At 36.8% G+C, this 24,356-nt stretch overlaps 1 long non-coding RNA gene across 2 annotated transcripts; it reads right to left on the reverse strand.

Annotated features, from left to right (window-relative positions):
• Positions 1-620: 620 nt before the first annotated feature.
• LOC130734099 (uncharacterized) lies at positions 621-3,671 on the reverse strand. 2 transcript variants are annotated; one of them, XR_009017756.1, is made up of 5 exons: positions 2,703-3,671; positions 2,245-2,586; positions 1,462-1,549; positions 827-1,054; positions 621-737 (listed from the first exon to the last, which is right to left on the reverse strand). It is a non-coding gene; the product is annotated as an uncharacterized LOC130734099 (long non-coding RNA). The 2 variants fall into 2 exon arrangements; XR_009017753.1 differs by having other exon boundaries at positions 621-1,054; positions 2,703-3,667.
• Positions 3,672-24,356: the final 20,685 nt, after the last annotated feature.

Here is a 24,356-nt window from a genome sequence, read left to right on the forward strand (position 1 = left end):
TTTGGTACTATTCTGTTGTGAAACCAAACTTGGTTTCCTTCACCTCTGCTTTGTTAGGATTAAGTTGTTCATGTTCAATTCCAATTGGCATCATCACATTAACAACCTCTTGTGTATATTTGGATTCTTGAATTTGAATCTCATCGGAAACACATCTTTCTTGTAGCAAATATCTACAATATTAGAACTTTTTGACAAATTCTATGACAAAAACCAAGGTGTTGTTTTTCATTCTTCCTGAGTCATTTGAACCATCATTTTTTAGTAGAAGGATCTAAGGATAAACTCATGTTCAACTAAAATTTGTATATGCTAGGATTATACCCGCGTGATGCACGGAAGAACATTTTATAATTTATTAAAATGGATTAAACAAATTACATATTTTACTTATTTTAATTGTTATCTTTACTACTATAATTTTAAATTCTAATATGTAAATATTACAGATACATATATATATATATATATATATATATATATATATGATTGTAAGATTTTTAAAGTGTTATTATAATTATTTTATAATAGTGTTCTAGGATTATCCCCGTGCAAATAGTGTAACCAAAAGCACCAATACACTAATTGGAGAGCAACATTAACAACTAAAGTGTTCCATGAAAGCACAGAAAGATCAGTCCTAATAATCAATAGCAGTTTGCAACATGTGTTGGACTTGGACCAAAGAAGCATGCATGGGAATCACAAGTCAATCCAACAATAATCATAATCAACATCTACAACAATTTGAAAATAAGTATTAGTAGCACGATCCATAAGATTCACAAAGAAATTATTAGCTAAAACCACCAAACATTATTAGTACCATTGAAATGATCAAACATTTGAAGCTAAAGGTTTGTGTTCTATATCAAGTGCATTTTCTTCTTGTCTTGAAAACAATTGACTGTTGACAGTTCTTCTTAAAGTTCGCTTTCCATTGATTTGTTACTTTCTTTCAGTGATGACAACTCGGGTTAATGTGGCACTAAGATTGCTGTCTGCAGTATCCATTAAAGAGGTTCCTACTTCTTTCTCTTGTAGGTTCACATTACTGCCATGGCCAGAAAAATAATTAATACCTAAACAATTTAATGGCTTGAATTCATAAAATTACAAGATTAGCATAGACAAAATGAAGAGTCATCATCACCAGCCTGGAACTAACTCTAATTAATTAGTAAACAAAGTCTTCTTAATGTCATGGGGAGGGAAAAATATATAGAAGAAAAATAGGCAAACCTCTTGAGGAACAATGCAGCCACACTTTCTTCAAAACAATAATTATTTATTCACACCTCAAAATGAGGTGGAATGAGGTGAAGGAAGAGAGAGATAGGAAGAAAAGAAAAAGTAAGAGTGAGAAAGTATAAGATGTGATAGATGATAAGAGGAGAGAGATAGAAATAAAAATAGGTGGAAATGAAGTGTATAAAAAAAGAGGTGTGTATATATCATTACCCTCTTCAAAACCATATGCAGCATCATTCAGATTCTCCAATGCACTAATTTCTCCAGATATCTCATTTGTAATAGTATTACTTCTATCCTGAGCAACATGTTTGAAGAGCAAGTCAAGGTACATATTTATTGGAGATATGTAATTCAATAGCTTCACAAATCAACAATTCAATAATGAAACTTCAATCAATATGCCATGTCCATGCAAGTATGGCAATGCTATGTCATAAGAGAAATAAAACTTCACAAAAAATATCAACTAAAACTTTTATCTTGCAATTGCGCGCCGATACATTTTGATAGAGGCCTCAACAATAGTCTTAGTTTATAGAACTCAGTGTAGTGTACTTTTGATAGAGGTTTGTCTATAGTATATAGAACTCATCCTTAAGATGCTTCATCCGATTTAGCTTACTAAGTGAATCCTTTACTCCCTTCTTCAATAATGCAATTGTACTCGCGAGTTCATTTCTTTCCACAGTTCCTCTTTGTGACAGCTATGAAATTACTATATGTAGCCAACTCCTATTTTCTAGAACTATTAGTGAGGCTTAAGTCTATTAGAAGGAGCTGAGGGAGATGCCTACCTCAGCTGCAGCCACAAGTTCATAGAATTCCTTGAGTATTTTTTCAGCAGTTTTGTCCTTACTAACACAGGTTTCCCAATAGTGAATGTTTTGTAAAAACCAATGCAGTTCACCAACAAGACAGTCATAAACAATTAAAACATATACAACAGTCAATTCACATAAAACCAATAAAACATGGGGCTGTCTAACTTACCCGGTAGGGTAATTTAACTCTATCATTGTCTTCATTGTCCAACTGTTTAATAGCTACAACAGTTCTCAAAAGCCCAACTTTTCCCCTGAAAACACAGCTCAAAGCAAGGAGCTGCAAGAAAAGCCATCCTCACTACTCCTAGAGCACTTGCCTTCACTTCCCTCTTCCTCAGAGCCTGCCTTTTTCGCCTTCATATTCTGTAAAAATCTTTACTTTCCTAAGACCAGCTTTAATTGCAGAAAGCTCATAACCCTTTTCTGCCATTGTAGTTTCTCCTGACTGGGCTGGGGGTGATGAGACAGGCACTATTGTTCTATGTACTGACTCCAAGCTAATTGATATCTGCACACAATCAAGAGAGCTATTATGACAAGAACAAAGACAAAAACCGGAAGCTAGAATGTCAATAATTATGAACCTGATAATAACAACTGGGAAATAATTAGGAAGGAACTTACACAAAGTGAAGGAGAAGGCTCCACAGAACCCCCAGGTCGTGTGAGAGGAATGTTTATATCAAAATCCTTTTGCTAAGTGGGAGATGCAAATTCAGCAATATTCAATAAAGCCGTTCCAAGAATAGGAACCTTTCTCTTGATATTCTGATTCAATCCTTGCAACAGAGATGATTCCAAATTCTATTTTAATAATGACACTTTATCTATGTGCCTTACCAATTAACCCATAGAACAAAACAAATATTGCAAATGAGCCAATTAAGTGATTAACCCATGATGAATACAAAAACATGACCTGAGTGAAGATTATGATAGGCAAGTGGAAGAAAATTCAGAACAAAATTCCAAGACCCAGACAGAGAGACATGTAAACAACATAGGTAATGGAATTAAACCCGTGCAAAGCCCACCCATATCACCAATACAGGTTTCAACAGAAAGAGAGTGCACTCAGACAAGCTGTAAAGGAATTAGATAGGGAGGTAGGGTTTAGACGCACAGCCTGTAAAGTAGAAGCCACAGCTGTTTCGAAAGGTTGATGGAGGTTGAAAGTACCATCATTTACGAAAATAGAGATAGGGAGATAGATGACAGCTGAACTTCGTAGGGTTGTAGCATCCAACCATGAAAGCGAACCCAGCGAGAGGAAGTACGGGATGAATCGACACAGCTGTGAATGAGGTTGCTGGAACGTTCTGACTGGAGGTGGTCCCGAGCAAGAGGAGTTCGAGTGTAGGCAGTAGGGCGGCGCGGTTGAGTGGCCTACATCTACTAACCCTACTTGAAAAGAGATTTCCCAACGCAGCCCATGAAAGATTTGATTGAGTTATTTATATGATCATTGACTTGATTAACCAACTAAGATTTGAAGTGTTTAATATTTTTTGGAACCGGAACACCAATCTAACACACAAAGGTTATGATATATGTTCAAACTCACCACTTGAGACCAGCAACCTTATAAAGTAACTTTCTTTGGGAAGGACAATGAGTTGGAACAAACTTGAGCATCATGAAATAAAAAAAGGCAAGAGGAAGCTATATGCACAATATAGCACTCCAAGATATATGTACTTCCATATTAGAATTCAAGTTAGGTTTTATGCTATCCAAAAGCTAGATCAAGTGTGACAATTCTTCTACTCTAAGTAAGGACTATTTCGGTCACATATATAGTCAATGTGTGACTGTGAGACACCTCAGCATGCCTAGGTACAAACACCAAGATCGTTCATCCATGAGTGTCTAAAATTTTGGTGGACCAAAAAAAAATTTAGAATATGATCTGATACCATAATTGGACTGAGGAATCAAAAGAATCAATTAATTCATTGAATGATTCAAAAAGGTATATATACAAGATATTTTACAGAACTTACTAACTACTTACATTTACTACGAGCTCAACATATCGTAACAAAATAGCGACTTTAATAACTAACTAATTACACCATGTTGTATTACTTGTTGTGAAATATTGATTAAAGTTAAAGTAAACTATGTTATCATATTCATTGTAAATAGGGATAAATATGTTCCACGTCTTTGACATCTAGGATCAAATTCAAATAGGTCTATAAAACACTCTTTTATGACTTTTAGTCCTTGACAAATTATTTCTAATTCAAATAAGAAAAAGTTACTTCATGGTGCTCACATAGACAATGTTTTTCAAATAAGAACATGCCACCTTAATATTCAACAAAAAATCTAGTATTATATATAAATATATCGAGTCTTATAACTCATCTGACGATGATAGGTAGTCAATAAACAATAGTAAAATTTTATTTTTTAAAATAAAAATCTTTTGTATCAAGCTCAAAGTTTTTTTATAAGCATGTCTAACAACCTATTAAAATTGTGCGTGGTGTTTTTTTTTTTACATTAGCTAAACAAAACGGAAACTAAGGCCTCAAGGAAGCCACACCCGACGCATCCGCGAGAAGAAGCAAATCCAAACCCGCTAATGGTTGATCAATAATAATCACAAGAGGCTCTCCTTGACCAGCTCCATGCTTTGCCAGAAGATCCGCACAAGCATTCCCTTTCCTCAAATGAAGGTCCACTAACCAGTCATGAGCTAGAAGATCTTTGATATCCCAAATGGGCGAGGCATACAAGTGACGCGATGGAGGGACAAACTTAATAAGCGTCACGGCGTCCATAGAATCGAATTGGCACTCAACCACCCTGAATCCCTGATCCCAAGCAATGGTCAGCCCAATGAAAATCGCGAGTAACTCCAAATGAAGGATGCAAGCCTCCTCTTGAAATCCGAAGAAGCCTCCCTTCCACTGGCCTTGCGAGCTCCGGAAACAACCCCAAAGCCGCCGCTGATCGGCACCCCTCTAACGCTGCCATCAACATTCACGGATGGTGTTAAGTAATAACTTAATACTTATTTCATTTGAGAAACTAAAAATTTGATTGTAATGATATTTTTGAAGATTTTAAATTTGAAGAAGTTAAAATCAAACATAAAATAAAATTTACAAATCATACAACAATTTACAATTCACAACATGTCAGGGGAATAACTTTGTTACTATTCGACCTTGTTCCTCGTTTTGAGATTTAGCATAGGAATCCAAGTTTTCTCTACAATGAGGTTGATAATTTTTAATGCTAAAAATAATTTGTCAATTGTAATTCCTTGATAATTATATAATTACAAGAGCATTTAGAACACATTTAAACTCAATCTGAGCTTAATTTTGTATACCTTCTCTTATCCATAACACAGAGAAGCATAAGTTTAACTCTTCTCTAGCTAACACAACGACATTTCTAATTTCTAATTGCAAGCATGCTAAAATATCACCGAATAAACCAATGAAGGATTAAGGATAACAGAGAACTAAAAATTTGAACTGAAATACATCACATTAATTAAACCATCAAAGTGTTTAAACAATAAGGTCAAATAATTTATATCATCCTCTAACGAAGAAAAAAAATCATATTTACATAGTAAGATGATAAAAACAAGAAAAGATTCACTGTTTCAATTGCATCTCCTTGCCCTCCTCAACCTCCAAAAATCTGAGATTAAACTCTTTTTTTAAAGCTCTGCACTTATGTATCAATCAATATCAATATATATTAGAAAAGAAGAACTTCTATCAGGCAGATTTAGTGACGTGTCATTCTCACGTTAATTCTCAGGAAAAAAAATTCCACGTGTCATTTTCAGGTTAATTCGCATAAAAAAATATATTTTTAAATTTTAGATTTGATTAGGATTTAGGTTGTTTATTTCTTGATTTTATCTTAATTTATTTTTGATTTATTTTTAGAGTATTAATTAATTTTTATGGTATTTTTATTGAATTTTCGGATTTTTAATTAATTCAAGATTTTATGAGTTTTTATTGTGATTTGCTAGATTTTGATAGTTTTTATCTATATTTATTTAGTACCTTTTTAAATTTTAGATTTGATTATGATTTAAGTTGTTTATTTCATGATTTTATCTTATTTTACCTTATTATTTATTTTTAGAGTATTAATTAATTTTTATGGTATTTTTATTGAATTTTCGGATTTTTAATTAATTCAAGATTTTATGAGTTTTTATTGTGATTTGCTAGATTTTTGTAGTTTTTATCTATCTTTATTTAGTACCTTTTTTAATTTTAGATTTGATTTAAAAGATTTGTCCTAATTATCTAAGATTTACCTAGATTGTTAATATCTGAATTTTTTTTTCATAAAATTTTAAAAGATTAAAAAACTAAAAAATCAATAAAAATACCTTAAAAATTAATTAATAAAAACTACCAAATCACAATAAAAACTCATAAAATCCTTAATTAAATAAAAATCTGAAAATTCAATAAAAACAAAATTTAATTAATACTCTAAAAATAAACTTTTTCTTCACCTAAAATTTATTTCCATAACAAATCTTGAAACCAATTTTTTAAATTTAATTTTAAATCTGAGAAACTTTTTCATAAAATATTAAAATCTTAAAAGATTTGCCTTAATTATCTAAGATTTACCTAAATTGCTCCTTACTCAGTCATCTCCTCCCCTACATGTCTCTACTGTGAATCGGTTGGCATGGAGGAAAAATGAGGAAGATTACTCGAGTATGCAACTTGCTTTATGTGGTGCTGATACTTGTGTAAATTGATAATTGTGTAAGTGTTTGGCATAAATGTTTATGCTTCGCTTCCTAAAGGTTATTTTTTGTTGCTGAATTTGATTGACCTAATTAGTGAGCACTATATTTGGTAGTGTTGATTCAATTCCTAAAAGCCATGACCTTTAATTTTCTCTTAATTTGTTCATTGTTCCCTATTTTGTGATTGTTTTGTTTAATTTCACATATGATTTAGTATTTGTTGGTGGTTTCTGTGATGCTTCCATATCTCTTAAATAAACTAATGATGTGATGCTTCCTCTTATGAAACCCTTATTTTGAATGTACTTGTGAGACCCAAGTTTTTAAGCTTAGAATAAGTAAATAAAATTCCTATTCACGATTAGGTTTGATGTATCGTGAAGGAAAAACCTGAACAAGAGTTTATTGAATGGAATAAATTTATGAAGGAGAAAGTTCAGGAAAAGTCTATGGATTGTATCAGAGTCGATAAAAGTTATAGCATGATTAGTGTTCGCTTCTAACTAGGGCAAGAGCGCTAGTAAATAGCTAATTTGCACTTAAAGACACGATGGAAACTAATTCCAAAAATCTTCAGAGAAACGTTAGAACTTCTCTTAATCCTTCCATGACAAGCGTTTCGATGCGAAACCCTGGAATGCACGAACGTCCGATTCTAATTCTCGGAGGTTTGCCGAAACTAAAACCCTGATAGTTCAAGAAACCTAAAATAAACGGTTGAAGAAGACTTTTTCTATTCGGAGCTTCAAACGAAGATTCCACACGCGTACACCCATTTCTCTTGATGTTTTCAACCTTTCTTCAGAAAGAAGTTTTCTCATCCGACATTCACTCCAAAAAGTAGTTTATCGGGTAAAATAGATTTACACCGACTTTGGATTGTTTACCTTAATTCCAAGAAACCTCTTTTGAGTTTTGGAATTCTGTCGCTAGAACCTATCTTAGAATTCACGGAGAATGGCACAGGAAAAATCGAAATCGCGAAATTTTCATTTTCCCGCATTTTCCATCCCCTATAAATAGGAGAAAAAAAAATCAAAACCTTCACCATTTCCATTGCCCAAACCCGCGAGCTTCAAGGAGGAGGAGGAAGAGAATATTTTTGTCGTTTCTTGCTTGATCGTTGTTCCGACAATTGCTACTTGAAGATATCGAGGTATAGATGCTAATCCTTACTTCTGATCGTCAATTCCGTAGTTTTTCTCTATGTCTTTCTATACTCTAAGTTTTGAGCTTCTTGCAAAACTATCCAAATAACTTCATCTTTCTATCTAAACTTCTTCCCTACGTGCCAAAGAGCATGTTTAGCGGATTACATTTCGCCGATTCTCGCCGAACTACCGTCGAGTTTCAATTCTGCTTCAAATACCCATTTTTGGCTAAAGTTTCGTCCTTTGGGCTGAAAACTCTCGACTGAGCTTAGTGTCATTAGGATTAGTCGCCATAAACGTCGTTGGTGACATCCCCATCAAGTTTGTTTTTCGAATTTCCAATTTTGAAATTCTGAGCTAAAAATATTGACCAAAATACCCCTGTGACAATTTTCGATCCGATAATTTTTCCGAGTTTTGATTCGCCTTAGTTACGACTAATGATAGCCTAGGAACCAAGTTTGATCGAAGAAAAATTGGCGCACACAATTAAAGTGTGTGGCCGTGAGCACCTCCAAGGGGGGGAGGAAAATTCCTTTTTCGAAAACTTGTTCTATCGCGCTAGATTATCGTACTTTGGAGTATATGCTACTTCGTGTAACCTTAGTGAGTATTGATTGCTGAGTTCTGACTGATTATGATGGAATTCTATGGTTTTTGCTCTAAGGTTCGTTTGAGGAATTTCCAGAAGAGGAAGGCGGAGATTGTGAGGGAACGCTTGAGGATAACGCTGGAGGAACTACAGGTGAGGGCTAGTCACTGAATACTAGTTAATGCTTTAGGTGTCGACGCATTCGACTTGATTTATTGTTTATGCACTTGTTTGTGTTTGACTGGGAAATGTTTTCTGAGGCTTCGGCTGACAATGATGATTATTCATCTCTTGATTGTTTTTTAGATTGATTCACATGCTATGTGCTAAGTGGTTAATCTAGGATGTGTGATATCTGATCTACATGCTATGTGCTAAATGGTTAATCTAGGATGTGTTAATATATGCTCCATGATATGGATTGTGCTAATTTGACTATGTAATTACACATATATCTGTTGTACTTTTGAGTGAGGATAACGGGCAGTTATGCCGACTTTATCATGAGATTTTGGGAAAGTTTGACGGGATGAACGGAGGTTCGGGCCTTGTTATTGTTTTAGTGGATCGAGACATTCTCTGGGAGTTACTTGGGATTATGAGATCTTTGAAACTCATAAGGTTAGAGATAAAACTAAAAGGAAACTATTTTACAAGGAAAATTCATAAGATACTAAACAACCTTTGAACCTTTGAATAATGATAACAATCTCGGATGAGAGCTTAGGATTCAAATCTTAGTTTTGGAAAATGAGAAGTGTCGTCGAATCCAAGTGTTGAGGAAACTAATAAGTTCTGAGTATATTGATACTCTTTTGCTCGAGGAGCAGTTTTGTTGTTGGGCTATCTAAAAGATAAGTTGGGAAACGGGTAGTTTCCGAGTATGTTGATACTCTTTGCTCGCTAAGCAGTTTTGACCATCGGATGGAGATGAGTCAGATGATTTTGAGAAATCACCATGAGATAATACTTTTTATAATTCATTGTATTTTGTCGCCGAATCGACATTTGCCTTAGGGTATTCCTTTTAGAGACAATAAGTTAGCTAGAACACGTGGTGACGTGTCGAGTGAGGTCAGAGTCGTTGTTTGGCTAATCACTTTGCATTCATGCACACATTTTGAGGTTAATACACGGCGGGATACCGGACCTCGGTGGATTCCAAAATGGTCATAAGACCCGGATTTCCACGTAAGAACACTGCGGTGATTCTTAGTAGCAGACCGAAATGGCAGACCTTCGGGTTCACTGCTGATCTGACTACCTTTTGTTTGGTGTAAGAGACACGCGGGCCGAAATGGTCCCACCGTGGCTGGTGTTAGGGCTGATCCGTTGATGCCCATCCCTCCGGAATGCATCTTGTTCCTCATCATCTCATTCATGCAACATGCATACTGACTTAGTTGCCGAGTGTGATTGATACTTGTTAATATTACTTGATGCATATTAATTGGTATTATTGTCATTTATATTCATTGGGAAATATACAACTTTATGATGCTATCACTAACTTATAAGCCTAAGTAGCTATCCCCTAAACTTATCTATTGGAGTTATTACTTACATAATTCTTTGGAGTTGACCCTCGCGTCTTCTATGTGTGCTTTGGCGGACTACGCCCATTGTCAGATGTCTTTGGCGGACTGGTTCACGATGGTTCACCCTTCGGGGGGGACTAGATTCGAGATGCTAGATCAGGATGACCCCGGCTCATGGGTGGTCGACCCCGCTGGCCACCGAGCGACTTACTCGGGGAGGATTATGGAGGACCGTGTCGACAGCTTGGGACACTTGACGGAAGGAGTGTTGAGGAGATGTACCGTCAGCTTCAACCTGCCACCCGGCGTGCACTGCGGACCCGGTGTAGGAGCACCACCACCACTGTCATCTTCGGATGATGAGGACCCCTCGGAGGAGGAGCCTGTGGGAGGGACTTCTTCAGAATCTAGCTCACCCACTGTTGTTGTCATTGATGACTTCGGCTCGGGCCCTAAGCCCGTGAGACCAGCACAGGAGCGCATCGCAGTAGCGAGAGGAGGGAGGATGGTGTACATTGACTTAGTCGTTCTGGATTCCGATTCGGACGATGATCATGCTAGCATGTAGTTTTGAGTGCTGGTGTGAACTCCTCTAGACAGGATTAGTGTAGGAGTAGAGTCATAGCTCTAGACGTCATTGTTTCATTTGGGGACAGGGTAGTTTCCTGACCGATAGCTTTTTGTGTGGTTTCTTATGGAAATCACAGAGAGTTGGTTGGACTAGGAGGTCTTGTTTAGGCCAATTGGGCTAACTTATTCTCGTTTTTGAGGGATTGTGTTGCGGACACTTGACCTTTCATTTTGGTTTGTACATATTGCCTACGGGCGCTACTTTCGGTTACTTCCCGTCACTGGAGGTTACTCGTGACGTGGTTCGCTACTTACAGCGGGGGCTGTAATTATATATTGTACATTAGTCATGTCATCTTTTGTTGTAGAGTTTTATTCCATTAAGTCTTTAGTTTTATTATTTAAACAAATCAAAAAAAAATTACGTTTTTCCGCTTTTATTTCTTTTTGGTTACTAAAGTGACGCCACCGAAATCGGGGTGTTACAGTACTTAATCGGCCAATTGATAGCAGACTTACATGCTTTTATCCTTCCCATTGCAAGTTTATTTAATTGCATCATTGTCTTTCAGTTTTGGCTGCCAAAACTTCATCTACAATGTCAGCATCATGAAGGCAGAGAAACTCTTTCAGAAGAAGGGACGTCCAACAAATTTGACCCAGGATCCTAGTTAAAGAAATGAGATTAAGGTAAGATACTAATTCATATGATTGCTTTCAATTCCAGATTTTGCTATTTTTCTTATTAATTAATTGATTGATATTATGTTAAATTTCAAATAAAATCAAATGGGATATCAACCGAATGCATTCAGTTATAAATGGAGAGGAGAAATTTCTGCACCTAAAATTTATTGCCAAAACAAATCTATGTTGGCTAATTTGAAATCTATGCAAAATTATTTTTGTCGGTTTAAGGTTCGTAAATTTTGTACAAAGTCTGATATATTGCTATTTTATGACTTCAAATAAACAAAATGATGTCATATTTTATGATTTATCTTTCACAACCCTAATTTGTGCTACTATCACATTCTTTTTTCCCCATGATTAATATATGTTTATCATCTGCTTTATTATAACTGTTCTTACGTTCTTAGTATGTTAAATTTTTTATAATTTAAAATATTGATCGATGTATCAAATACAATAGACACATTCTTTTTTTTTCATGATTAATATGTGTTTATCATCTGCTTCATTATGATTTTTCTTACTTTTTTAGTATCTTAAATTTTTTTATAATTTAAAATATGATCGATGTATCAAATACAATAAACATATTCCCCGTGCAACGCAAGGGTAAAAAAAACACTAGTATATTAGAAAAGAAGAACTTCCATCAGGCTGATTTAGTGACGTGTCATTCTCACGTTAATTCTCATAAAAAAAGTTCCACGTGTCATTCTCAGATTAATTCTCATAAAAAAAATACATTTTTAAATTTTAGATTTGATTAGGATCTATGTAGTATATTTCTTGATTTTATCTTATTTTATTTTTTGATTTATTTTTAGAGTATTAATTAATTTTTATTGAATTTTCGGATTTTTATTTAATTCATGATTTTATGAGTTTTTATTGTGATTTGCTAGATTTTGGTACTTTTTATCTATTTTTATTAATAAATCAAAAATAAAATAAAAGACCCAAGATAAAATCAAGAAATAAACAACTTAAATCCTAATCAAATCTAAAATTTAAAGTGTTTTCTTTATTGTTTTCTTTTTTATTGTACAAATTGCGTTATGCAGCGTAAAGCTTTTTGATAACCCGTTTTTGAGTCGGTTGCAAAGGCTCCTTTGAGTCGGTTGCAAAGGCTCTTTGTCCAGTAGAAGTTGTTGTACTCAGGCAGAAAGTATATGTCTTTACTGTAAGATCAAGTTTTGATCTAGTAGTACAACTCTATGTTTTGATGATTACATGTTAACTATTGTGTATGAACAATTATGGTACTCTAACGTTGTTTTCTGAGTGTTCTAATGACAGACTATGACTCTGGTCTTATTTCACATAATTCAGAAGCACTATACTCAAGAGTAACCTCCGCAACGCTTTCGCACTTACTATGTCCAATCTGAACAGTAGATTAAGCTTCAAAAAATTCTGAAGATAATAAAGCTCTGATACCAATTGAAGGTATGGAAAACGATAGAAAGGGGGGGTTTGAATAGCGTTTTCAATCTAAAACCTTTCACGCTTGAGATTTTAACAAATCTCTTCAAACACCAAAGATAAAAGTGATAAGATAAGAGTTAAGGAAAGCACACAATGATTTTATCCTGGTTCACTTGATAAATCCCTCAAGCTAATCCAGTCCACCCGTGAAGTTGATTTCTTCCTTCTTAGAATGAAGGCAATCCACAAATCAGAGTTTGTTACAACTGCACTTGCAACCTGCAAAGTGACTAACAATACACTGACTTAGCTATCACTAAGATTCACTCTCTTAGTCTTCTCAAGGATCCAACCAACCTTGGTCTCCTTAAGGAAAATCAAAATGATGCAGATTCTGACGATAAAAATGAGGTATTCGCTTCTTTTTCAACCTCTGAACTTAAATGTGCTTTGTCTGATATCATTGATAAATGTAACTCTCTCCTGACTAAGCATAAAAAGTTGAAAAAGGATTTCTCTGCTGTTTCTAAGACTTCTGCTGAACATGATAAAATTATTTCTGAGTTAAAAGAAAATAATCATGCTTTAGTAAACTCTAACTCTGTGCTTAAAAATCAGATCATTAAGTTAGAAGAAGTTGTTGCTGGTGATGCCTCTGATATTAAAAATGAATCCCAATATGAAAAATCTTTTCAAAGATTCCTAGCTAAAAGCGCAGATAGAAGCTTGATGGCTTCAATGATCTATGGCGTAAGCAGAAATGGAATGTGTGGAATTGTCTATAAGTCAATTAGCTAACAAGGGTTATGATATTATCTTCAATCAAAAGTCTTGCAGGGTTGTAAGTCAGATCGATGGCTCTGTTCTGTTTAACAGTAAGAGGAGGAACAACACTTATAAGATCAGATTATCTGAGTTGGAAACTTAGAAAGTAAAGTGTCTTCTTTCTGTTAATGAGGAGAAATGGGTATGGCATAGACGGTTAGGGCATGCCAGTATGAGATGTAAGATCAAGTTTTGATCTAGTAGTACAACTCTATGTTTTGATAATTACATGTTAACTATTCTGTATGAACAATTATGGTACTCTAATGTTGTTTTCTGAGTGTTCTAATGACAGACCATGACTCTGGTCTTATTTCACATAATTCAGAAGAACAATACTCAAAGAGTAATCTCCGCAACGCTTTCGCACTTACTATGTTCAATCTGAACAGTAGATTAAGCTTCGGAGGATCTGAAGATTATAAAGCTCTGATATGGATTCAGCTCACTAAAAGCTCTGAAGGATCAGAAGCTCTGAAGGATCAGAAGCTCTGAAGGTTTAGAAGCTCTGAAGGTCCAGAAGCTGAGTAGTGAAGACTCTGAAGTCCAAGAGTAAGCTGGCTCTGAAGACCAAGTACTTCTCCTCTGAGTCCAGAAGCAGATGGTACAAAGGTCAGAGGATCCAAGCTTCCTTCTGACTCTGATCACCAAGCTTCACAAGTTCCAATATGTAGCATCACTCTGATCAGAAGTCAACTAGGATAAAGGTCATGTCACTATCCAAAGTACAAAAGCAATTGTACCATTCCTGACGACCTTACCTAACTTATTCAGCCACAGTAGAACCTGGAAAACCCAGATCTGCCCTCCAACGGTAGCATTCCATGCAAACTTCCAAACCTAATTCCTTGGAGTATTTAAAGAGGCTGAAGATGAAAGATTCCGTTTGAAGAAACTTTGTTGAAGCTCACGCAAAAATCAAATATTCTCTCAAAGCAATCTTTCTTCAACTTGTACTAATTGTGTTTACTATTAGGTTTCTAAGAAGCATTTCTTTGTAAACCCAAACTTTCAAACAGTTGTTTGATTTTCCTTAAGGAGACCAAGGTTGGTCGGATTTTTAAGAAGACTAAGAGAGTGAATCTTAGTGATAGCTAAGTCAGTGTATTGTTAGTCACTTTGCAGGTAGCAAGTGCAGTTGTAACAAACTCTTGATTAGTGGATTGCCTTCATTCTAAGAAGGAAGAAATCACCTTAACGGGTGGACTGGATTAGCTTGAGGGATTTATCAAGTGAACTAAGATAAAATCATTTGTGTGCTTTCCTTAACTCTTATCTTAGCATTTTTATTATTGGTGATTGAAGAGATTTGTTTAATTCGCTTCTTTCTCAACCTCTGAACTTAAATGTGCTTTGTATGATATCATGGATAAATATAACTCTCTCATGACTAAGCATAAAAAGTTGAAAAATGATTTTTCTGCTGTTTCTAAGACTTCTGCTGAACATGATAAAATTATTTCTGGATCTAGTAGAAATGAGCCTCCTATGCCTAAGGCCAAACCTCGGTATTAACATTTTGTACCCTCTGGTACTATTTTCCCTGAATCATTGCCTGCTAAAGTTGCTAAACCCTCTCGTAAAAAGGGAACTCCTTCTATGCTCAAATGTCATGCTCAAATCCCTTTACATTATCATGTTGAGAAACCCAAGGTCATCAGAACCTCTGGGGTAACTAACAAGAAAGGACCCAGAAAATGGGTACCTAAGGATAAGATTATCTATGTTGCAGATATCCTTGATCGCTCCACTGAAACACCAATCAAGGTATCTAGACAGTGGATGCTCGCGTCACATGACGGGAGAAAAGCGTATGTTCCAAGAGCTAAAACTTAAGCCTGGAGGCGAAGTTGGCTTTGTTGGCAATGAGAAAGGTAAAATTGTTGGTTTGAATAGCGTTTTAAAAACTAAAACTCGACCCACTTGAGATTTAAATAAATCTCTTCAACAACCAAAGATAAAAGTTCTGAGATAAGAGATAAGGAAATCACACAAATAATTTTATCCTGGTTCACTTGATAAATCCCTCAAGCTAATCCAGTCCACCCGTTAAGGTGATTTCTTCCTTCTTAGAATGAAGGCAATCCACTAATCAGAGTTTTGTTACAACTGCGCTTGCTACCTGCAAAGTGACTAACAATACACTGACTTAGCTATCACTAAGATTCACTCTCTTAGTCTTCTCAAGGATCTGACCAACCTTGGTCTCCTTAAGGAAAATCAAACAACTGTTTGAAAGTTTGGGTTTACAAAGAAATGCTTCTTGGAAAGCTAATAGTAAACACACTTAGTTCTATTTGAAGAAAGATTGCTAAGAGAATATTTGAAATATTGCTTGCGCGTGAACAAGTTTCTTAGGCGGCATCTTTCAATCTTCAGCCTCTTTATATACTCCAAGGTTTAAGGTTTGGACGTTGCATGGAGATGCTACCGTTGGAGGGCAGATCTGGGATTTCCAGATTCTGCTGTGGCTGAATCAGTTAGGTAAGGTCGTCAGGAATGGTACAATTGCTTTTGTACTTTGGATAGCGAAATGATCTTTATCCTAGATGACTTCTGATCAGAGTGATGCTTCATCTTGAAATTTGTGAAGCTTGATGATTAGAGTAAGAGGGAGGCTTGGATCCTCTGACCTTTGTACCTTTTGCTTCTGGACTCAGAGGAGAAGTAATTGGTCTTCAGAGCCATCTTACTCTTGGACTTCAAAATCTTCACTACTCAGCTTCTGACTTTCAGAGCTTCTGATCCTTCAGAGCTTCTGATCCTTCAGAGCTTCTGTTCCTTCAGAGTGTATGATTCTTCAGAGCTTCTGATCCTTTAGAGCTTCTGATCCTTCAGAGCTTCTAGTGAGCTGAATCCATATCAGAGCTTTATGATCTTCAGATCTTCTGAAGCTTGATCTACTGTTCAGATTGAACATAGTACGTGCGAAAGCGTTACAGAGGTTACTCTTTAAGCATTGTGCTTCTGAATCGTGTGAAATAGGACCAGAGTCTTGGCCTGTCATTAGAACACGCAGAAAACAATGTTAGAGTACCATAATTGTTCATACTTAATAGTTAACTTGTAATCATCAAAACATAGAGTTGTACTACTAGATCAAAACTTGATCTTACAATCTCCCCCTTTTTGATGATGACAAAACCAAGTATTTTGATGAACAATTCTTAAACAATAAACTGAATTCACTCAGAGTTTAGAGAATAGAGATAAACTTATCCTGAGGTGAATGGTTTATGTTGCTCATTCTGAATCCAAGTCATAGCTTGATTCTGAGCTTAGCTCCCCCTGAATCTAGGACTTAATGAAACTATTAGTAATATCTAGATTCTGAGCTAAATAATAAAAGAGTTTAGAGTAAGAATGTATGACATAGATAAGATGAAATAATCAGAGCGCATAAGTATTCAGAGTCATGAGCAGAGTAAAGGTATCAGAGTCAACTAGTATCACTTCAGAGGAAGTGAAAATGTATTCCTTGTATTTGCCCAGTGACACATCTATAGTCATAAAGGTGGAACTCTTAAATTCTCCAAAAGAAAAAGAAATCACACTAACACAGCTTACACATCAAAAACTGGGTTATACTCCCCCTTTTTGTCATAAGCAAAAAGCACGGGGTGTGAAAAACTTAGCTTGAAGTACATGGTATTCCGCCTTAGGAAAGGTCTAAGTGTAAAAGGATGGAGAAAAGAAAAAGAAATTAAAGAAAAACGTTTTTAATTAATGCATATGCAGAAGATTAAATGAAAGGGTTGAACGTTTACCACCGGCGAATGAGTTAAAGGTAAACATCTGTTACCAATAAATAATCCCCGAGAAACTGCTTCAGGATTAACTTCTGTAGACTGAACTTAGCTTATAAATAGCGATTAAACCATATCAGTCTTCACATCTCATTTTCACTTGAACTTTGCAATGGCATCCTTCACAGCATGCATCGAGAAGTTCAGGAAGAAAGCCTTTGATGAAGATCTCTTCATCAATATACGCCATCCAGAGGAACCGAATGTCTATGGTTTGACAAACCGGCTATTAGGCATGAGCCTGAGTCCAGAAATGGACAACATCCTCAGAAGCTTCCTCAGATTCGTGGAGGAAATGCAAGTTTGCGTAGACAGAGGCGGCTCTGGAGTAGGTGGCGGAAGATCCTAAGAGGCAGGAGCTGCGCCAGAGCTTAGTCCTCTTAGAGCATAGGCAGCATCGTCTGGAGCTTGAGAAAGCAGCGATGCGTAGATAATGTAGAAAATTGAGGAAAATCCTCCCTTTTAAGTGTATCAATGCATTGTATGAAGTTTCTTAGTAATAAATAAAAAGATTGTTTGTTGGTTAATGTGTATGAGTAAAAATTAACTTTATGATGAACAAGTAATTATGCAACACATAATGAAAACGATAATTAAATAAACAGAAAATAGATAAAGGAACATAGTTCAAGAAGAAAACAAATAAACATAGATAAAGAAAGACAGAAGAAAAGAGAGTTCCTAAAGCTAGGGTTTAGGTGTCTTCCTTAGAAGTTTTGTGCACATCTCTTTCAGACTCTGAAGAAGAACTTCATGAGAATCAATTCTCTGTTCAATAAGATCAATTCTTGAATTTGACTGAGGTTGGGCAGACGTTGCAGCTTGATCAGAGTGAGGAACTTGACCAGATGTGGAGGCAACATCAGTAGAACAATTCTAAGTGCTTGATTTCTTAGTGCCTCAGCTTCAGCTTGAAAATTAGCAGCTTGTTCCAGAGCTTCCAATCTTGCAGCTTCACGTTGTTCTGCTTCAATCCTTGCAGCTTCTTCTTCTTGTTCTTTCTTCTTTCTGGCTTCTTCAATAGCAGTATAGAGCTGTTCTCTCATCAGCTGTTCATTCAAAGCTTTTCTTCTTCTGAGTCGTTGACTGACAGCTTCAACAAACTTATTCTTTTCAGCATTTAGAAACCCCATTATCACTGGAACTTGATCAACCATCCAAGAACACAGATGATCTCAGTCCTCAACAACCATGTCTGGATTCTCACTGAGGTCAGTGCGACCATGCACATTGCGAACCCTTAAAGATGCTTCATGATTAAATGAGTTGATGCAATCAAGGAAGGTGTTTGGTCCAGAGTAGGTGTAGGGAACAAGAGAGAGGTTTGGTTCAGTTGATGAAGAGTGATTGCTACTAGCAACCTCAGAGGGAGAACCAATCTGCAGAGTCTGATGTGCAGATATATTGGTTTCAGGGTTTTGATGAGAGGATTCAATCTCAAGGTTTTGTGATTTGTCTGAGGAATGGTCTGAGACTGACGCATCATTCTATAGAAGAGGAGAATGAGGAGGAGGAGGTGGAGGAGGCATAGAAGCCAGAGGGACCGCTTGGATTGGGGAATCCGGAGCAACCAGAGGTTCTGGCCTGGGTGCAGAGTAGCAGTTTGGACTTGGAACATTTAGAAATAGTTCAGGAATTTCTGAAACTCTTTCTCTGACAAGTTGAAAGAATTGGCGAGAAGCTTCAGATTTATTGGAAGGAGAAGAAAAAAGAACATTGGTACGAAAAGAAATAGTGGGACAAGGAGAGAGAACTTCTCTTTCAGAGTGTTCCTCATTTGAGTGATCAGAGGGTTGAGGCTCAGAGTTGGATTTTTCAGGGTTTGGTATCTCTTGAGCTTGTGTCTCAGAAATTATTGGTTTAGAGGTTTGTGGATTGTATGGAAGAATAATGGGTGAGGTGGAAGCAGAGGGTTTGTCAGCTTGAAGCATTTTTCCAGAGGGGTTCTTCCTCAATGGAAGGTTGGAAGAATGAGGCCCTAGGGGGTGAAAAATGAGAAGTTGGTTGATTAATTGGTGTGGGTTTAGGATTGGTTTCATCATGAATTGCATCAAGCAAATTTAAATCATCATCTGAAAGAACAACAAACTTACTTGAAGCTCTAGCTGCAAATCTTGTGATTCTGGTAGAAGGTGCAGTTCTAGCAGGCTCCTGAGTTGGTTGCAGATGAGTGACTTGAGTTGCAATCCTGACCTTCTTGGCCTTCTTCTGAGGCGGTGGTTCATCATCATCATCGTCACCATCAGAGGGATCCTTCTCCTCAGATGCTTCAACTTGCTTTCTCTTAGTCTTCCTTTTCCTGGGAGACTCAAAGTCCGGAGGATCTTAAAGATTTCTGAAGAATTCATCCACATCAATCTCATAGCCTTGCTGCTTCAGATCATCAAAGTAGATTCTGATTGCCTCTGGGTCATCAGCCTTGGACCAGAGAGGGTAGTCCTTCAGATGGGTTCTTCTTCTTGGTCTTTCACCAGCAGTTTTAACTTCAGCCTTTGTTTCTATCAAGCCCATTCTCTTCATGGATGTAGGAGTGAAGACATCCCCAGCAATTGTTGTCAAGTCTTCAGTGCATCCAGCTTTGGTCAGAGCAGATATCAGTTTGCTCTCAATGAAGAAGTCATACAGTAATCTGCCAAAGGGTATGTATTTGATGGCAGACTTGGGTGAAGCAGTAGTCCTTGACTTTCTGATGCATTCCTTCAGATAGGAGAATAGAAAGTAAGGCAGACAGACTTTGGTGTGCTCCTTGATGAAGAAAAGCAACACCTTCTGAGTGAAATTTATGTAATCTGGAGAGCTCCCCTTAGGTCTTTGATTGATGCAATTCAGGAGGATCTTGTGCCAGATTCTCAGGTCAGGATGAAGATCCTTTGTCTTGCAATCAGTTTACCCGACTTCCATGTAGAGTATAAAGCCTTGTTGACCTTCTCCATGGTTCTTGTCTTGACTTTTGACTCCTACATCTGAAATCTATAGCCACGACTTGTATCTGCACCCAGAAGTCTTACAAAAAACTTCTCTAAGATGATGATCCTTTTTCCCAGAACAAAGGACACAACCTGATACTCATTGCAATCAGCATGCTTCCAGAATTCCTTCACCAGTTTGTCATAGACTGGACCATGTAATCTGTTGAAATATCCTTCCCAGCCTTGAGCCTGTACTTCAGGATGAAGATCGACCCCATTAGCAGCAATGTTGTCTAGGTCGAAACGCTATTCAGCAAGAACTTGAAGTTCTTATGGAGGGAAAACGCATGTAACTGCACAACTCCTTTGAGACAAAGGAACAACATCCTCAACATCTTGAACTTGTGTTTGAGCAGCCTCTATCGATCTGGGACGAAGAACGAGACCTACTTGCCCTGTTGGAAGACCCACTACCATCCTTGGGAACACTCTTCCATCGACGGAATCAACCCTTTCACCGGAATCAGCTCTTTCAGATCTCACCATAGTTGAAGGTTGGAGGCTTGGGTAGAAGAGAGATGAACGAGAGAGAGAGAGAGAGAATCAAAGAAGATAAGGATTTTTGCAAACAGGAGAGAGAAGCCAAAAACAAGAGTGATGGAGAACGTGTGTGCGTAGTGGTTTTTAGAAAGTAACCGTTGTTGATTGTAAAACAAAGGTAAAATCAACGGCTAAAAATTAAAGACATCATTATGAACAGTTAACACACAAAACACACGGTGGAGAATAAGCATATCTACACTCATTACAACAGATTATCCGGAGGGCACAAGGAACGAGGCATCAGAATGAACTGACACACGTTTACTGTCTTGTTTCAGAGTAAGCACCAATGGGTACTTAGCATCTGACAAAGTTACCTTCTGAACTAGACATCTTCTGATGAGGAAGCATCATAGTCAGAGGTTCTGATCCATCTTTATACTGGACAAAAGTCCATATTCAAATTTTTCAGTATACAATTAAATCTATCCTCTGCTTAGGGCTTTGTAAAGATATCTTCCCATTGATGGTCAGTATCAACAAACTTCAGAAGAAGTACGCCCTTCTGAACATAATCTCTATCAAAGTGATACTTTACCTCAATGTGTTTTGCCCTTGAGTGTAAGATTGGATTCTTACTGAGTGAGATTGCAGCAGTATTGTCACAGTAAATTGGAATATTGCTCTCAAGGATTTGATAATCCTCTAGCTGATGTTTCATCCAGAGCATCTGAGTGCTACAAATAGTTGCTGAGATATATTCTTCCTCTGCAGTGGATAATGCAATAGTAGACTGCCTCTTGCTTGCCCATGAGACTAGGTTACTTCCCAGAAATTGACAATTTCCAGAAGTACTCTTCCTTTCAGTTCTATCTCCAGCATAATCAGCATCACAGTAACCTGAAAGCTTATACTCTGATGTTTTCTTATACATCAAGCCAAGGTTAGTGGTACCTTTCAGATATCTGAGAATTCTCTTAACAACAGTTAAGTGAGTTTCTCTTGGATCTGACTGGAATCGAGCACATAAATGTACACTAAACAGAATATCTGGCCTAGATGCAGTTAAGTATAGAAGTGAACCTATCATTCGACGATAGAGCTTCTGACATACTTTTCCACTGGCATCTTCTTTCTCCAGAATGCATGTAGGATGCATAAGAGTCTTAACAATTGTTGATTCTGTCATATTGAACTTCTTCAGAAGTTCCTTTGTGTACTTTCGCTGATGGATGAAGTTGCTTCTGGTTTTTGATCAACTTGTATTCCCAGAAAGTACTTGAGTTCTCCCATCATACTCATTTCAAATTCAGCCTGCATCATCTCAGAAAATTCCTTGCAGAGAGATGGATTAGCAGATCCAAATATAATATCATCAACATAAATTTGCACAATTAAGATATCATCTTTGTAAGTTTTGCAAACGAGAGTTGTATCTACTTTACCCCTTATAAACTCATTTTCCAGAAGGAATGAGCTAAGTCTCTCATACCATGCTCTGGGAGCTTGCTTCAGAACATAGAGAGATTACTTCAATTTGAAAACATGGTCAGGGTTCTTCTCATCTTCAAAACCAAGAGGTTGATGCACATACACTTCCTCTGAGATGTATCCATTCAGGAAGGCACTCTTAACATCCATCTAATGAAGAATTATGTTGTGATTCACTATTGGTGTTGATAATAGTCCATGCATTGATAATGTGCTGTTGGTAGATGGCTTAAATCATAACTTATTGTCTATAAGTCAATTAGCTGACAAGGGTTATGATATAATCTTCAATCAAAAGTCTTGCAGGGCTGTAAGTCAGATTGATGGCTCTGTTCTATTTAACAGCAAGAGGAGGAACAACACTTATAAGATCAGACTATCTGAGTTGGAGACTCAGAAAGTAAAGTGCCTTCTGTCTGTTAATGAAGAGCAATGGGTATGGCATAGACGGTTAGGGCATGCCAGTATGAGAAAGATTTCTCAGCTGAGTAAGCTTGACCTTGTCAGGGGCTTACCCACTCTGAAGTTTTCTTCAGATGCTCTTTGTGAAGCATGTCAGAAAGGAAAATTTACAAAAGTCTCTTTCAAGGCAAAGAATGTAGTTTCCACCTCAAGGCCGATGGAACTTCTGCATATCGACCTTTTTGGACCAGTGAAAACTGAGTCTATAGGTGGCAAAAGATATGGGATAGTCATTGTTGATGACTATAGCCGCTGAACATGGGTAAAATTTCTATCCCGCAAGGATGACTCTCATTCTGTGTTCTCTACCTTTATTGCCCAAGTGCAAAACGAGAAGGCTTGCAGAATTATGCGTGTCAGAAGTGATCATGGTAGAGAGTTTGAGAATGAAAAGTTTGAGAGTCTGTTTGATTCCTATGGAATTGCACATGATTTCTCTTGTCCTAGAACTCCTCAACCGAATGAGGTTGTTGAGAGGAAGAACAGAACTCTTCAAGAGATGGCTAGAACCATGCTTCAAGAAACTGACATGGCAAAGCACTTCTGGGCTGAGGCAGTAAACAAGCATGTTACATTCAAAATATGATCTCTATCAGACCAATTCTGAATAAGACTCGTTATGAATTGTGGAAGAAAGTAAAACCCAACATTTCTTACTTTCATCCTTTTGGTTGTGTTTGCTATGCTCTGAATACTAAAGATAGATTACATAAGTTTGATTCTAAATATTCTAAATGTCTATTACTTGGTTACTCTAAACGTTCTAAAGGTTTTAGAATTTATAATACTGATGCTAAAACTATTGAAGAATCTGTTCATGTTAGATTTGATGATAAGCTTGACTCTGATCAGTCAAAGCTAGTTGAAAAGTTTGCAGATATGAGTATTAATGTTTCTGACAAAGGCAAAGCTCAAGAGGAAGCTGAGCCAGAGGAAGACTCTCCAGAGGAAGTTGGTCCCTCTGATTCACAACCTCGGAGAAAGAGCAGAATTGTTGCCTCTCACCCTAAGGAGTTGATTCTGGGAAACAAAGATGAACCAGTCAGAACCAGATCAGCATTCAAACTCTCTGAAGAGACTCTACTTAGTCTGAAAGGATTGGTATCCTTAATTGAACCAAAGTCAATTGATGAAGCTCTTCAAGACAAAGACTGGATTTTGGAAATGGAAGAAGAATTGAATCAATTCTCCAAGAATGATGTTTGGAACCTTGTCAAGAAACCTCAAGGTGCTCACATCATTGGAACCAAATGAGTGTTCAGAAACAAGCTTAATGAAAAAGAAGATGTAGTAAGAAACAAAGCAAGGCTAGTTGCTCAAGGCTACAATCAGCAAGAAGGAATAGACTATACTGAAACATTTGCTCTAGTAGCAAGATTGGAAGCTATCAGACTGCTGATCTCATTTTCAGTGAATCCCAACATAATTCTTCATCAGATGGATGTTAAGAGTGCCTTCCTGAATGGATACCTCTCAGAGGAAGTGTATGTGCACCAACCTCCTGGTTTTGAAGATGA

The sequence above is a fragment of the Lotus japonicus genome, chromosome 1 (genome assembly GCF_012489685.1).
Source record: "Lotus japonicus ecotype B-129 chromosome 1, LjGifu_v1.2".
In the NCBI taxonomy this organism is placed as follows: Eukaryota; Viridiplantae; Streptophyta; class Magnoliopsida; order Fabales; family Fabaceae; genus Lotus; species Lotus japonicus.